The following is a 13,451-nucleotide window of genomic DNA, read 5'->3' as shown; positions in this document are numbered from 1 at the left end:
TCAATTCCCGACGCGGCAGGGTCTGAGCCCAAGTGTCCACGGACTCGATAATTCTCACTTCGGTGCCTACTCGAATCATGGGTTCACACTCTGCAACTCTGGGCAATAGCTTGCTTAATCTCCACTACGGCCCCCCCCCCCCTGCGGCGGGATGCCTGGCTTTCACCTTGGGGATGCCCAGTACGGGTTATCTCACAGGGAAAAAGCCAGGACGGGTTCCCAATGCAAGCGCCGAGATGCCCAAGGGTAAGTCAAGCGCTATATAAGAACACACATACATACATACATACATAAAAGCTTTATCCATCAGAATTTTCCTGTTAAACGTAAATGCCTTGAAGACCTTCATCTGCCCTAAGCTATACACATTTAATAATAATTGAACATGATCTGAAGTTAATCTCGGCCATACCTGCATTTTAGCTTCCACTGTGGTTAACCTAGACATAAAAATATATTCCAACCTCACTAATTTAGAATGGGGGTGTGAATAGAAGGTATAACCTGGATCTGGATTATTTAAAGTTGTCCAAATGTCTACCAGTCCATTATCCTGTAGCACTTGTCTTAATGCTCAAAAAACCTTGGGTTTTCGCCCCATATATCCCCTATTGCTACCTTCTAACACATGCCCATCCAAATGTATATTAAAATCGCCACAGAATATCACAGGGGTACTCCATAAAGCCAGTTCCACATTTAACATCACTAATATAGAAGCATTGTCCACATTTGATCCATACACTGTACAAATAGTCACCTTGATCTCCCCTATGATACACTCGACAATAGCCCATCTTCCATAATTGTCAGTCATTTTCCTACCTGTCCCCCGAAGCACCCCTCGTGCCATAATAGCAACCCCTCTGTTAGTAGTGGGTTGCCGACAGGCGCGTATATCCTAGCTCGTCTAAAACGGCGTGTTTACTCCATGGTATATGCGTCTCTTGCATACAAAGAATATCGGGTTTCATTAAATGAAGATCCGCGGCTACCCGTTGCCTCTTATTGTTACTATTTAACCCACATACATTAAAAGTACATATACGTAACCTAACAATAGCCATTCAGCCACTAATGTCTACCCCTTTACCAGGCCCTTGCCCGCCTTTTCCAGCCGCTATTTCTATGAATTTTGCAATCGCCACTATGATTCTGCTATGGATTGTTTTTTTTGTTTTTAACCCCCACCCCAATGTACACCTTCCCCCCCCTAGACCCAGTGCACCCATACCCAAAACCTCCTGTGCCCCTCCCTAGTCCCACCCCCTCCCTCCACCCTCTCCCCAAAACACAGGCAATAGGGCTAGCAATAGCCCCTTTGATGGAAAGTGAGTTGGCTGCCCTATGTCCATCCTACCCCCCAACTTAATCCTGTACAAACATTCAATATCTTGGTGGGCTACATTTAACTATATCCACATTAGACTTCTTGTCCTAACCCATACACCTACAAAATATCTATACTTCATTGCTAGATAGCCAGAGAAAAAACATATACAGTATCCTGAATGACAGGGGGTTGCTCATCAAGACTTCAAATAGTCTTTAGCTTGGACCTCTGAGGTAAAAAATCTAGTCTGTCCCTTGTAAAGTACCTTAAGTGTAGCGAGATTTAAAAAAAAAAAACTTGTGCCTCTTTTACCTGAAAGGGACTAATTAATTGACGCAGCTGCCACATTTTCTCAACTGTAGAATGGCAGTGGTCGGGTCTAACAAAGAATTGCGTACCCTTCCCTGCCCGCTTCTTATCGGGCCGTGCCAGATCATAAATGGCCTGTAACGCCCAAAAATTATTCAAAGAGATCAGGATCCCCTGTGGTCTCAATACAGGTTGACCTGCTTTCAGAACTCGCTGTTTAAATGGGAACCTATGCGCCCTTTGTACTTTGGTCTCCCAGTTCCACTCCTTCATTCAGGAAAAGCCTCAGCAAATAAATCTATCACAAACCTACGTACATCCTGACCCTTAATCCCCTCCGGCACCCCCAGTATCCTAAGATTATTACTGCGGAGCCTATATTCCAAGTCCACAAGTTTAGTCTGTACATCTTCTTTATTGGCGCCGATTGCTTCCGTAGCCCCCTTCTGTGCCTCCATTTGATCTTCCAGCGCAGATATACGTGGCTCTGCTTCCACCATTCTTTCAGTGAACTTGTTACATGCTTTAGCCATTCTTCTTACTGTATTTTGCAACTTGCGGCAGGCTTCATGGGTTTTTGAATTCTCCGCACGTGTCTCCACTCTATGATCAAGCATACATCTATAGATAGACTCATGGGAGATTTCACCATCTGATTTTTCTGTTGCCCCCCCCCATAGCTTGGTCCGCTCCTGCCGGAGTCCCTTCAACCGACGGGAAAAGTCCCACCCAAGAGTCTTTGTCACTTCAGACCGGGCCCCATTTTCCATGGTCAGTATTTGTTTCCTCACAGTGGATAACTCCTGATTTTCCGCTTCCAAATTTGTATCATCAGGGTCACTGCCTATACTTGTTAAGGAGCCCTCTAGTAGGCCTGTCTTGTGGCCAAATTCGCCATCATCATCTGATGTATCCGAAGGTTCTGAGAGAGAAAAGAACTTCTTCCCTGGGTCAAATTCCTTGTTCATGTGATCGGTGGTTTCTCCTGACTCTATCTCCTCTGCTCCATCCCACTCATTGTTATCCATTGTTGTTCCATTTTTAACACCGCACAATTCCACCGAGCCTGTGCCAGGTTGTCCCAGAATCTCGACCCTGTCATCATTACATTGTTGATCCCCTTCCACCTCTAGGCCAGGATTAGATGCGAGCAGGGTTGCCTGCTTTTTCTTACTGGGTTGACGGAATATCTGGGGTATCTTTTTGCGCACACCTCCTTGTTCCAGTTCTTGTCCGCCTTCCTGCGACCCTTCCTGCGGTCGTTTTTCCATAAGGGCCTCTAGTCCATTGCAATCCATCAGTCCTCTGGCACTGCGCCCTGCCAGCGTTGCTCTCGTCCCCACTGCTGGCTCAACAGTGCCTCTAGTCTTTCCTCTGCGGGCTGTTTTAGGAGGCATGCTAATCCACACAGAACCACTTCAGATCACAGCTTATACCTAGCGCCGCCAGTGTATGTCACCCCTCCGATAGTAAAATCGCACCCTCACCTGACTCATCCAGCGCTTCAAATAGCAGAGTCCATGCATAAATTCCCCAGAGAGTCGCGCCCAGGGTATCTTTTATATCGAAATGCCAATCACAGTAACAGTATCTACACTTACTGCACTCGAGCCATATATAGTTCATAATTAAACTTTGACCCAACGGGAAATCAAGTTAAAACAAAATATCCAGCCTGTCCTCTCCCTCACTGGTGCCAGCAGGTCCACACTTGAACAGCCTCCCTGCGAGGATCTCCGCTCGCCAGCATGCCAAAGATTTCCCCTCGTGGTTTCCTCAAGACCACCCACGTCTCCTCCGCAATACCTACTGCTGGCGCTTCAAACGCCGTCAATTCCCAGCCTGCCGGTTCCCTCATGGCAAAGAGTTTTGGTTTAGCGGCGCCGTGTACAGCCCTTCCTTCAGCAAATCTGGGCTGGAAGCTGACGTGTTTTTCCAGTCCTGTTTAAGTTTTATCACCTTTCATCAAACATTTCTACGTAATCTGGAACCTCGTGAGTTTTGCCAGCTGATAAATGCTCTGTGTTCAAGCCCATTCTTCCTGATAATCGAAGGTAGGGTGGACACTGGTCGGGAGACTCTCACTCACACGTCCAGCCAGTGGACGCCATCTTCCCCGTGGCAGATTTTCTTATGCATTTATTTACCCATGAATTTATTCATATAACCCCCAAGGTAAACATGTGAGGCCGGCATTTTATTTCAGGGCACACACCAACACTATGTGATATCGCTTAGCAGGTTAATGTATGTAGGTATTCGGCCGGCTGGCTGGGAATGTGCGGAGGCCACCTTTTCCATTAGTATTTTTAATTTGCACATTAAGAGGGTGCAGAATATAAATCAGAAATCAGAAATCAATGAAAATCTATTTGTGAAAGAAAGGACCTTTCTCACACACCTCACAATTCATGGAAAAGCTTGCTTGTAATTTGAAGATGATCCCCCATCCAGATATCTGTTCGCCCTTCAAAGCATTGAGAATAGGAAAGTGCTGCAAAAAGTATAACTACAGAAAGAAATCTGCAGTGGCAGGGCCCCGTGATGTCGGATTCCATTTCCAATGCCCACCACCCACATCTCTGAGACTCCACTACGACCTCGGCTGAGCGGCACCAGTGCAGTGGCTCGCCGCCTCGGACCACTACTCCTGACCTGCCTCGGACATACTTACTCAACCAGCTTCTCGGAGGCAGGCGGGAGGTGTGCGGGCAGCAGAAGACAGGGCAGGGCTAGCCACCAGGCAGGGGCTAGTACTCTAGTATAATTAAATTATCCTGGCATGGCGGCCGCACCCTTCTCAGTAGTACAGTAGTCTCTGGCTCATGGGTCCTCCTGGGATGCCTCACCACAAGTCACATGCGCTTTTAATTGCAATGCGTATGACAATGGCAGGCATTGGTCACCAGCCCCACCCCCACCCTGAAGACCGCGGCACCGCACAGACGTGGAGACAACTGCGTGCCGCCATGCACCATTTAATTATGAAGAGCCCGCCCTGGCCGGTCCGGGGACCAGGCGTACTGAGCACCAACTATTTTATTCATTTATTAAGAGGCCGACAGGGCATGCGCATGGCACCATAATTAAAGAAGCGGCTTAGAGGCAGTCACCGTGGCGTGTGCGCAGTTGCGCACCTTTTAATTTATGGGGACTTGGGGAGGCCGTGTGCAGTTGCGCACCATTTAAATCGTGAAGAATTGAAGAGGCTTGCTTGCAGCCGGGCTCCCCTGAGTGAGGGGCCCGCGGGGGCTGCGGGGGCCTATGTTACGCCCCTGCAGCCAGCTTGGAGCCAGCAGGGAGGGGTCAGGAAATGTTATGCACTTCAGAGACACTCTCTAGAAGCTTCTTCCACCTTCCAAAAGGAGGACATCTGGATATAAAAAGAGGACCTCAGACACCAGCTCTCCAGTACATCTCTGGACCTCTGGATACTCTGCTAGGAAGAAGGACTACTGTGCTGTGATTTCGCAGCTGCTTCTCCTGCTATGTTCTTCTCTGCATCAGCAAATCCTGTTTAAAGGTCCTTTGCCAAATGGGTATTCAGCCTCATGGAACTGTCTTCAGCCACAGCTGTCTGCCACGTCTCACTTGAGATTTTTGACTTTTATTTCAGAGACTAAGTCTGAACGTAGAAATCTTCACTGCAGCTTTAACCCAAGGCCATCCTGTGACAACGCTCCCTTCTCAGACGCCTCCTGCAGCCTTGTTCTGCTGAACATTACCTTCTCAGAACTTTTTTCTCAGAAATTCTTCTAAGTCCAAAGGTAAGCCAACGGGGCCTAATCCACTTCTCGTATCCGAACCGCGCTTCATTGCCGTTGGCCATATTTTTCAACTTTGAGCCAGACTTGCGCGACTAGATGTTTGCGGTTGGCGATTTGATCTTACTTCCTTCTCTATTGATTTAATTTTTGTCATTTTGGTTTCAAATTATTAATAAAAATGTACTCTAAATTGGTGTGGGAGTATTCTTGTGCTGTGTTTTCACTTTAATACTGTTTGTGTGCTTCTTAAATACTTTACACTGTGCCTCTAAGTTAATCCTGACTGCTTTTTGAACCAACTAAACCTGGATTAGGCACAGGTTAATTTATTGACTGTGGTTCATCTGCAAGAGATTGTGGCTGCTGCTTTATCAATCAATCAGTATTTTTATAGTGGTGCTAATCACTAGTGAGGGTATCCAGGTGGTAGGTAGCAGGGCTAAGTCAAAACCCTAGTTCTCTAGTTGCTTCCTGAATTTTTCCAGCGAGGGTGATGTCTGAAGATGAAGTGGAAGGCCGTTTCAGGACTTGGCGGTAAGGTAGGAGTAGGATCGAACTCCACTGTTGCTTTAGCTAATGTGAGGTGTCTGGGTGAGGATGGCGGAGTAAAAAGGTCTCTGGACGGTTTATGGAAGCTCAGGCGGTGGTTAATGTAAGCTTGTCCTAGTTGTAGAGGGCCTTGTAGGCATGTGTCATTATCTTGAAGTGGCATCTGTTATAGACGGGGAGCTAGTGGAGGTTCCTAAGGTGTGGGGTGACGTGGGCCCATTTGGGAAATGTAGGATGATCCTGGCCCCTAAATTCTGAATCGTGTGGTCTCTTCATGAGTTTGGTGGTGGTTCCTGCGTACAGTATGCTGCCATAGTCCAGCCAGCTGGTGACTAGGGCTTGAGTAACAGTTTTCTTTGTGCCGATGGGGAGCAATTTAAAGATTCTTTGGAGCATTTGGAGGGTGTGGAAGCAGGCGGAGGAGACTGCGTTGATCTGCCGCTTCATGGTGAGTTTGCTGTCCAAGATGATGCCGAGGTTGCTGGCGTTGTCTGTCGGTGTGGGTCCAAGTTCGGTGGGCAACCAGGTGTCGTTCCAAGGGGAGACGTTGTTGCCAAAGATTAGCACTTCAGTCTTGTCAGTGTTGAGCTTCAGACAGTTGGTCTTCATCCAGTAGGCGATGTTCTTCATGCAGTTGTGGAAGCTGGTCTTCATGATGGTGGGTTCTGCTGAGAGCGAGAGGATGAGCTGGATATCGGAGTAGGATATGATCTTGGGGTCATGGGTTCTGACAATGTCAGCTAGATGAGTCCTGTAGGTGTTGAAGAGGGTGGGGCTGAGGGATGAACCTTGAGGGGCACCACAGATGGTTCTGAGGCAAAGGGAGGTAGGCATGATCTCTGACTTTGTCCCGTGAGGAACAATGTGATTCATCTGAGGGCATCTTTCTGGATCCCAATGTGGTGCAGTCTCTTGATGAGTGTGTGGTGAGATACGGTGTCGAAAGCTGCAGAGAGGTTGAGGCAGGTCAGGGCCACCAATACTTCTCTGTCAAGGAAGGTGTGGATGTCATCAGTGGCGGCGATCACTGTGGTCTCGGTGCTGTGGTTGACGTGGAAACCAGAGTGGGAGGCATCGAGCAGGGTGTTTCTCTCCAGGTGTTTGGTGAGCTACTGGTTGATCGTCTTCTCGAACACATTGGTGACTAAAAGGAGCAGCAGGATGGGGCAGTAATTCTGGAGTTCGCTGGGGTCGGCGGAGGGTTTCTTGAGGAGTGGTCTGACTTCTGCATGTTTCCATGCATGAGGAAAGGCATCTGTAGCGATGTACGCATTAAGGATGGTGGTAAGTTGGTAGCTGATATCCTTGCCTCCAAGGTTAAAGAGGTGGTGGGGGCAGGGGTCTATGGGATCTCCAGAGTGGATGGAGTTCATGATGGCTATGATGTTCTGTGTGGTGAGCTGTTCCCAAGTGGTGAGTGCCTGATTGGGAGAGGGTTCATTTGGACCGAGGAGGATGTGAATGTTGGTGGGTTAAGGTTTGAAGGTCTTGTAGATGCTGGATATCTTTTTGTAGAAATGGTCTGCCAGAGCATTGCAAAGTTCCTGTCAGTAAGGGTTTGTGTTCTTGGTGGCCGTAGGGCAGGAAAACTCTCTGACAATGTTGAAGAGTTTGTAGGTGTGGTTGGTGCTTCAATTTGGTTCACCAGGGTGTCTTTTTTCACGTCTTTCAGTCTCTGTGGTATTTCTTGAGGGCTGACTTGAAAGTTGCTTGGTCTGTGTTGTCTCCACTGGTGCGCCATCTTCCCTCTAGCTGTTCGCAGCTACTTTTCATTGTCCTGGGTTCTACCATGTACCAGCTTGCTTGTTTGGTGAGTCTGCGGGTCTTGGCTTGTTTAATTGGGTGACTCGGTCGGCAGTGTTGGTGATCCAGGTGGTGAAGTTCTGAACTGCTTGTCCCAGGGTGTTGCGGAGTCAGGCTGGATGGTGTTTAGGGCATCCATCCATTGGGTCTGTGTCACTTTGTTCCATCTGCAGAAGGGGGTGTTGGAAGGGGGGGCTGGTGGCAGTGCATAGTGATCCTCCAATGGTGAAGTGGTCGGTCCAGGTGAATTCTTTTACATGGCTGTATTGGACTCTGTCGCTGGCTGTAAAAATCGGGTCCAGTGTGTGTCCTTCTCTGTGAGTGGGGCCAGTGACCAGGGCTCACCCCACAGTCAACCAACAACCCAATTTCTCACAGCTACTCACTTATGGAACCAGAAAACGTGAGTGCTTTGAACATTTCTAATTTGAAGTGGACATGGTCGGCCAGAGCTTTCACATTTCCCAGGCCCATGAGTGAGCAGTTTATGCAGTCCAGATTTTTGGAACAAATACAACTACAAATCCCAGAATGCACTGGAAAAACTACTGGACTGAATGTGCTACTCACCGGTCCTGGGAAAGTTGAGAGCTCTGCTCGCTGCTAAGTGCACGTGCTCATTTATAATAAAAACACCTAAATTAATATGTCATCTGCTTTGGCAATCAGTGATAAAATATTATTTTAAGTTTTGTACCACAATATATGGGGATGATTTTAGATTACCAAACTCGCTGTCATATACGTCTGATTCAATTAAAATATTACTAAGGACTCTATTTGTCTACCTCGATAAACAGACCATTCGAAATAGTGAGTGTAAATTGTTTACCTTTTCATTCCCTTTCCCACCTTGTCTTCCAGACACTGGCATCCTTAGCTGTGCACCACATGCTGCTCCGTTAGCTATTAAATCTGTTTACCCGAGAACTGATATATTTGGAGACAGCTGCATTTATGTTTGTGATGAAAATGTCAACTAATTGTGGAGCCGGTTGTGAGGTAAGCCGCTGAGAGATGCACCCTGGAAATTGGCTCCGTTATTTTCAAAGACCCGTTCTCTTTGAATTGATTTCACATGTTTTTTTTTCAAACATAATGAAAACATCAACATGGGGCAATTGATTCCAAATTTCGAATTTCGCCCAGGTTTGTGCCCTAATTAGCTCTATCCAGCTGTGCTATTTGCTGGTGGGACTCTTTTAAAGAATCCATTTCAACCCTGGGCACATTTTTGAACAGTTAACACATGGAGGGAAACAAACAATAGGATCCAGCCACAAAATCAGATGGGCTCACCTTAATGGCAAGTTTTGTCCTGAAGTAGTACTGCGCTTTGTAATTAAAGTATTAATCTCTTTATTGTATTATAACATTTTTATAGCGCTTACTAGCTCTATGTGGGGCACTGAAGCGCATGCCTACATGGATAGCACACCACACCGTGTAGGGTATGTGGATAGAATGGTGTTGTCTTTGTTTTGATCCTGTGTGGGAAGTGTTTGCATGTCATACGTGAGGACCTTTAGGTGCGGTTATCGTGTTATGTGACACAGCACGTGGAGGTGTGAGAGGCAGGTGCTCAGTTTATAGTTTTCAATAGGTTGGCAGCTTTGAGCAGCTCTGCAGGTGCCTTTATTGTATTTCTTAATATCCATGGTCCATTTGCACTGGGTTGTCTCTTCAGAGATATATTTTTTAAGTTTAAGGGCATATTTATCTGTGTTGCTGCACTCTTACACCATGCAACAGGGTCCAAGAGCGATGTAACTACTAACATAGATGTATCAAGGTCACCTTGTATGGCCCTGACTGGCTTGATAAATCTGGAGTAATGCAACACAGCGCAAATCTCTGCGTTGCGTTACTCTGTCCGTTGGAGGTGTTCCATGGGTGGAGGGTGGATGTTCCCCTGCATCAACCAATGGATTTTGACCCATTCCCAGATTTACCATTACTAGTAGACATAGGAATGCGTCAAACTGCTGTGCCTTCCTAGGTGAGACGTAATGAGGAGAAATATCTGTATTTCTCTTAGTTTTTTCCTCTTTCGATGTGTGCTGCAGAAAGAGTAAAATGCCTTAGGGGATTGTTTTTCAACGCAGGCACACTTGCACCATGGTGCAAGGGTGCAGGCATTAGCGCTAGCCAGCACGTTGTGCTCCAGTGCAAGGAAAAGGCAGGAATGTGCTGTATAATGTTAAATACGGCCCATTCCTGCCTTTCCCCTTTCATGCAGCGCAGCAAGGTGGCTTGCTGCATTCACTGAGCTCTTGATGAATCTGCCCCTATGTTTATGGTCCCGAGCAGGCGTGGGTTGGAGGAAGGCATGGATCAGAGATCTGCTGGGATCTACTTTGCTACTTTCATTGCCCGTCTGATTGCCATGGGGAGATGCCAAAAGGCGGTTACAGCATGTGACTAGTTGGGGCTCGCTGTGGTGAACTATATTAAAGCCCTCTGGGGCCAGCGCCATGTGACAGATCTCTTCAGGTATTCCATGTATGTTCAGTTTGTGATGGGTGGTTTATTGCTGTGGACTGCCTCAATACTGTGTGATGGACATTTGCCTATGTGAGTGTGAGAGTGTCAAGAAGTACAAAGAAATAATTATGCAGTAGCAACAGTACTGGGTGATGGACACGACATAGCTTTTTTTGTCTGTGTGTGAGAGTGTCAAGCAGTGAAAAGAAATTATTATGCAGTCTTTATGAACTACAATCGGCTGCCCAATATCTGAATGTTATGTTGTTAGAGTGTTATATGTTGTATTGTATTGTAATTGCATTTATATAGTGCTTTATGCCAGCAGTGGCCATGTGTGGGATGAGTGGCTGGGTGGGCGGGCGGTCGGAGAGGGGCATAGGGGTCGCAAAAAAAAGGGGGCAAAATAAAACTTTTTTTTTTAAAGCATTACCTTCAGCCGGCTGCATCCCCCATCGCGCTCCTCTGCTTCAGGCTCAGACTCCCAGAATGCTCTGGGCCAATCCTGAAGCTGCTCTCACAGGATTGGCCTGAGCTCCCTCGATTAGCACTCCTCCAGCCTCAGCAATGCAGCTGGGGTTGGAGAGAGGTTCACTGCGCATGATCGTTTGGCCAGCCTGAGGCTGCCGGTCAAACCATCATGCGCAGTGAAGGGCGTGCACTACCCTTCCCTCAGTGCTGTCAGCCCCAGGCCCGCACCCATGACTTGACAGGAAAGGAGAAACAAAATGAGTGTTGTTTTTTTTTTCTTTCATGACGTTTTTGTGACGGCAACGCTCCTCAGCCACAGCGGAGGTGCTGCCACTGCTTTATGCCCTTGAAGAGGTATTGTAGTGCTTTACGTTGGCCAGCAGTCTGCTTCGAAACACATATACATATTTGGCTAAGTTTAATAAGCTTTATTTTATAAGAAATATGCCAACTATAAACAATTAGCTGTAAATATACATAAACTGATAGCACAATATAACACAACACAAAAGTCCCATTTCCAATTCATTAGCCATGAAAATTATATAACTGACAGCAATACAAGAAAGCCTCTTTAATAAGAAAAATAAAGAAGAAAAAAGAAAATGTAAAAAAAGAATATTGTGATTTAAAAAATGTGTGCATCAAATATGTATAAATGCCATAAGCAACATAATAATAAAGTACATAAAACTTTTACCCATATATAGTAAAACTAAGTATGTTCAGAACCGTCTGCATCTTCAGTCTATAAGTTGCAGTGCTATAAGTATTGAATACATAATTAGTAAATAAAACATCATTAGGTGTCTTTGCCAATACGATACCATTTATCAAAGTAACACTATCTATTTTATGGCTAAAACAAATACCCTTCCACCAAGTAGCCTAAAAGAGCTGTGTATTGTCTTTTTATTTTAAGGCAATTTGTTGAATCCCAATTGCAATAAGTCTGCGGATTCTCTTGCATGATATCAAACGCAACACATCAGCGGGGAAGAATACATGCCATCCAATGAAAACGCGAAGTGACCGAAAAGCTCTGGCTGGGTTAAACACAAGAATAGGGAAGAAACCCATCCAGTCAGGGGCAGGGATGTAAGACAGACAAGAAAATCCAACAAAATCTGAAAAAGAGGCTGACCCAAGGCCCATTCTATGGTCTGTATTGTTCACAATAGGTCATCGACAGCAGATAGCTAAAGCTTACCGACACAAAGTGAAATGATAAGTTTGTGATCTATTGTCTTGAACTATGTGTGTACAATGCACAAAAAAATAAGGCTCCTGGCATGCACAACATTTCAATGATCCATATATAATAGAACTCTGCTTATATACTGGATACTGTCATATTCTCTTAACTTTTCATATTATATTTTGCATACAAATCGCAGAAGTTTAGCGCCCTAATTATAACGCCCTTGCATTGCCCTTCCATCACACAAGGTGACACAAGGCAACACAAGGGCTTGAGTCAGATGTACTAAGCCATGCAGAGCCACCTGGCGTGGCTCTGGGTGGCTTAATAAATCTGAAGTAACGCAACGCAGTGGACGTCACCGCCTTGCTTTACACTGGCCTGGGAAGGCTTTCCATGGGTGGAACGTAGGTCTTCCCACACATCCACCCATAGATTTTGGCACGTTTCTAGATTTACTAAGGTTAGTAAACCTTTCCAACAGAGGCGTAACGAGGAGGAATATATTTATTCTCCTTGTTATTTCCTCTTTCCACGTGTACCGCATTCTGCAGCACATGTAGAAAGGGGAAAATCCTCTGAGGATTGTTCTTGTGCAGGAAGGTATTCCTTCCTGCACAAACACAATCCTGCCTGTAATGCAGGCATCATTTCACCATGGCACATGGGGATCTGTGTTGGCGCTAGGCAGTACTCCGTGCGCCAGCACAGGGAGAGAGCAGGATTGCGTCACATCTTCATAGATATGGTGCATTCCCACTACCGCTAGCTGCCACATAATCCAAAGCCTCCACTTTCAGTGAGAACTGTTCGGAGATAACATCTCCAGTAAATAATATCAGCAATGTTACGAACAGGGGCCTTAGCGGAGGAGGGTCGCCTCACTGCCTTAAAGCACGGCAAAAAGGAAAAATTAAATGATAATAATGAGATGTTATTAACATTCTATTTTTCTGTGCTGGGGCAGTTTTGTGAAGCGGGGCTAGGCTGTGCAGGGGGAAGGAGTGGTGGCACCATCCTAAGTGCGCATTAATGTTTGCCCGGCCCTCTGGGCCCGGTCAAATATTCATGCGCACTTTGCATGTTCTCCACCCAGGCTGCATTACAGCCTGGGTGGAGAACATGCCCATGCTCCATTCCCCATCTGAGACTCAGACCAATCACAATGCTGCATTGCAGATTTGTGATGGGCTCAGGGGAGCCTGGGTGCTTAACAATCACAACGCTGCATTGCAGAATTGAGATTGGCTTAGGGGAGCCTATCCTGCTTTCTGCTCCAACTTTTCCCCCCTTCCTCCCCTCTGCCCCCTCTCCCCACCCCACTACTGGTTTGATGAAACTTTTTTTCATTGAAGTTTTGCAATTCTTTTTATGTTTGCTGAAGTTAGAGAGTCACAGTGGGATTGGGTGGAGGAGGGGTTGAGGAGTGTTCCTCCCTCCACTGATGTTAACCATCGCTTGGAGAACAGCTAGTATACTAAAAGTGCGCCAGCAGAGGTGAGTGGAGGATTTCACCCACAATGGAGGTGTAGCC

Source organism: Triturus cristatus, chromosome 6, assembly GCF_964204655.1.
Source record: "Triturus cristatus chromosome 6, aTriCri1.1, whole genome shotgun sequence".
Lineage (NCBI taxonomy): Eukaryota > Metazoa > Chordata > Amphibia > Caudata > Salamandridae > Triturus > Triturus cristatus.
This window is presented reverse-complemented; position numbering follows the sequence as displayed.